Source organism: Astatotilapia calliptera, chromosome 9 (genome assembly GCF_964374335.1).
Source record: "Astatotilapia calliptera chromosome 9, fAstCal68.1, whole genome shotgun sequence".
In the NCBI taxonomy this organism is placed as follows: Eukaryota; Metazoa; Chordata; class Actinopteri; order Cichliformes; family Cichlidae; genus Astatotilapia; species Astatotilapia calliptera.
Genome location: NC_137430.1, coordinates 32,046,621 through 32,050,467, shown reverse-complemented (window position 1 = coordinate 32,050,467; position 3,847 = coordinate 32,046,621). Strand labels below are relative to the sequence as shown.

Here is a 3,847-nt window from a genome sequence, read left to right as displayed (position 1 = left end):
AGATTTTGACCAGTTAATTGAGTAATCTGATATTCTTGCAAAAGAGTTTATCAATTCAATCACCCCAGAGATATTGGTTTGTGAATTTTGGAGAAAGAGTAACACATCATCCGCATAAAGGCTGATTTTATGTTCCACGTTCTTGCATTTTATGCCCTTAATTACTGAATTCTGTCTAATTGCTGCTGCTAGTGGTTCAATAAAAATTGCAAATAGTGAAGGGGAGAGTGGGCATCCCTGCCTGGTGCCCCTCAAGAGACAGAAGCTGGAGGATGTCTGGTCATTTGTTCTAACACAAGCTGTTGGGGAATTATATAATATTTTTAACCAGTTTATGAAAGAGGATCCAAAACCAAATTTGTGTAAAGTTGCAAATAGAAATTTCCAGTTAACTCTGTCGAATGCTTTTTCTGCGTCTAAAGAAAATATTGTAGTTTCTAGGTTTTTACTGTATGAGTAGTCTATCAAATTAAGTAATCTACATGTATTTGTTGATGAGTGCCTACCTTTTATGAAACCAGTTTGGTCAGGATGAATTAAGAGGGGGGTTATTTTCTCCAGTCTCTTTGAGAGAGCTTTGCAGATTATTTTAAGGTCTACATTTATAAGGGATATTGGACGATAGCTTGAGGGATATACAGGGTCTTTGCCTGGTTTTAGCAGGAGATTAATGTTTGCAGAATTCATATTTGATGGAAGTCTGCCCTTTTCTTTGATTTCTAACAACGTTCTGTAGAAAGCTGGTGCTAGAATCGACCAGAATTCTTTGTAGAATTCTGCAGGAAAGCCGTCTGGACCTGGAGCCTTATTATTGGGCATACTTATCAGAGCTTCCTGGAGTTCACCTGCACAGTAAAAAACCAAGTGTCAATTTTACACTTACAGAGTTGATTTTAACTCTGCTTCAGATAACATTTGGTCCCACTCAAAATTAGAGTTAAATTTACTCTATGGCCAGTGTTAACTTTTCAGTGTTAATTGTACTCAATTTAGTGTAAAAATTAACAACAAAATGTGTAAAAATATTTAACACTGAGGGTTATTCACACTGTTCAGAGTAATTTGATTACACTTTATAGAGCTATTTTTACTCCAAATTTAGTTTAATAATAACACTCTGATGTGTAATAATATATCATTTTTATTTCTCTGTAGTGTGCTTTTTTTCATATTCATCTTATGATGCTATATTACTAAATAACTGTGATCTATCCTGCATTATGGAAATAACAACAAATATACAGGTTAAAGTAACAGCATTTATTATGTTTCTCAATTCAGTGTCATTTAATTAACGTAACAAACCTTTACAATTCACAGTTCTATGATGCTCACTAGAGAAAGCAATATGACATTTCCCCAATGTCGTAGTTGCAGAAAAGTAACAAAGTTGGTCAGGGATGAACTGTATGATGTACCAAAGACATAATGGGCCCTAAAGAGTTCATCAAGGGCTCCTACAGAACCTGTCGCATTACATGGAAGTGCATGCTTCTCAATCACAATGAAGGTGTGAATGCTGCTTCTTGTGGATCCCTGAGTAAGATGGTAGGGCTGACTGCTTCGGGTGATGTTGTCTAGATGCTGCTGTACACTGGTTCCAGCCTACAACAACACATTAAACAACAGTATTAAGTGACTATCCTCTGACAGTAGATTAGCTCAACTCACTGTCCATGAAAATAGAGGTGATGGAAAGTATATTTTAAACAACATACCTTTGGGAATTTGATGAGGTTATTGACAGCTTGAGATGCAGACATCTTTCCTGGTCTCTTTCGCCCTTGTGCAGATGGTGGTAGCAGATGTAGCAGCAGCAAGATAGTAGACAAGTCACTGTCCCAGCCTACAGACGAATAAACAAAGAATTATTCCAAAAATACATTGAATTGACAGAATTACCTATATAACCAACAATGGCAAATAAAAACAGTCACAATCATACCATTCTCAACTTCAGTACCTGACTCAGCATTGCACATTAACTCCAAGAGCTCTGAGGTGGGCACAAGTCCATGACTTTCCTTTACAACCTTTGCTTTGAGATTGGTGAGCCACCTCTCCAAGAATTTGCTCCCAGTGACCTCACAAAACAGGAGTCGGAAATCTTGTTCTATCTGTAATGCAAAAATACAGAACATAGAGAGGTGTTTGATTGAATCCTGCCTACAAATTACATCAGTATCATTTAAATGATAAGTGAACTTACTTTTGGGAGATTTGCAAACTGAGACGCTTCTTTCCTCCACAGCTTTTCTTTGAATGGTCTTCAACCGCCATGCAATGTATCCTGAACTGCTCTCTGGATCGTAGTAATGTTTCTATGTAATTAAATAAACGAAGAAGGACTATGTTATCAACATTTCTGAGGGCAATTATGTATTTAATGTTGAAAAGTTCCCTTTACTTACATATCCATGTTGTGAATATGGGTCTTCCAGATATGGAGACAGAGCAACAATGCCCTGCGCATACATCACTCTTACGCTTTTAGGGGGAGATGTCCTAATGTATAAATTCAATAATTGGCATTAAACATCACAATTAAAAATAATACAATGTTTAAAATGTTTCTTTATATCTTACATTTTTGATTCTTACCCATGTCATTCTGTCATCTCAGCCTCTAGTGTGTTTCTCATCCATCTTCTGGTTGCATCTCTCAGAGATTTGGTTTTTGCGTACTCTTAAACCTTTCTATAAAATAGGAACATTACTTAATATTACTTAACATGTCATTAACATTGCTATCAGTTAATTTACACAAAATACATATTTCTTACTAAATAATGAGCAAAACTCTAAAGTAGTGTATGCCTTTGGCATTTGCTTAAAATAATATAAACCAGTAAAGTTAACTTTATGGTAATGTTACCCACTTTTTCTAAAAGTATGTTCGCTTATGTAAGCTAATTAGCGATTATTAGTTTACTGATAAACGGTAATTTAGTTGTTCAAACTGTGCGATTTGACATGTGACAATGATATTATTTAGACAGCATTTAGAAGAAATACATAGTTAAAATGTTTTAGGTTCATATTAACGCAGTGATAAGATAACGAACATCTTAACTTTTAGCAACTGCTAGCATGTAGCTACTGGAATGCCATTAAACCTATGGGTAAATGCTGCTAACATGTCCTCACTCGACATCAGTGAAATTATAAAGAGCTAATTAGTTTAAAAATACCTTTTAAACAATGTTACCAGTATGGGAATGTTAACTTCACTTACCTGACTGTGGCAGCTCTTCGGAGAAAATTCCATGCGCATTAGAGCTCTGAGGCCGCACACGCCTGCGGACTGGTAATAATCAACACTGTGTGGAGTGAAGTCTTCACTGCGTGACTAACAAACTTTACACTGACTTTTAACTCTGATGTTAGAGCTGGTTTACTCCTCATAGAGTTGTAAATACTCTATCTAGGTTAAAATAGGTTTACTCTGAAATATTGACACTCCATTTTTTACTGTGTGGTGTCAGTGGTGAATCCAGTGCCATTGCTTGAGTGTCCAATAATTTTGGAAGAGTTATGTTGTCCAAAAACTGATCAATTTCTTTTTTAGATGGGTTTATTTGTGGTGAATACAACGTTTTATAGAAATCCCTGAAAATGTTGTTTATTTGTATCGGATCATATATTGTGTTCCCAGATGAATCTTGAACAGCACCTATAGTTGTTTTTTCTTTATTTATTTTTAGCTGGTTTGCTAGAAATTGACCGGATTTATTACCATGTTCATAATTTAGTAAGCGTAGTCTTTGTACTAAGAATTTTTTTTTTTTTTTAATCAATTATCTCATTTAATTCTAGTTTTGTTTTGCGTATTTTGTTCAATGTTTCC

At 35.3% G+C, this 3,847-nt stretch overlaps 1 long non-coding RNA gene across 1 annotated transcript; it reads right to left on the bottom strand.

The window, feature by feature from the left end:
• Positions 1-1,245: 1,245 nt before the first annotated feature.
• On the bottom strand, positions 1,246-2,603 carry LOC113026098 (uncharacterized). The gene is made up of 5 exons (XR_013911174.1): positions 2,412-2,603; positions 2,210-2,321; positions 1,964-2,117; positions 1,719-1,846; positions 1,246-1,605 (listed from the first exon to the last, which is right to left on the bottom strand). It is a non-coding gene; the product is annotated as an uncharacterized LOC113026098 (long non-coding RNA).
• Positions 2,604-3,847: the final 1,244 nt, after the last annotated feature.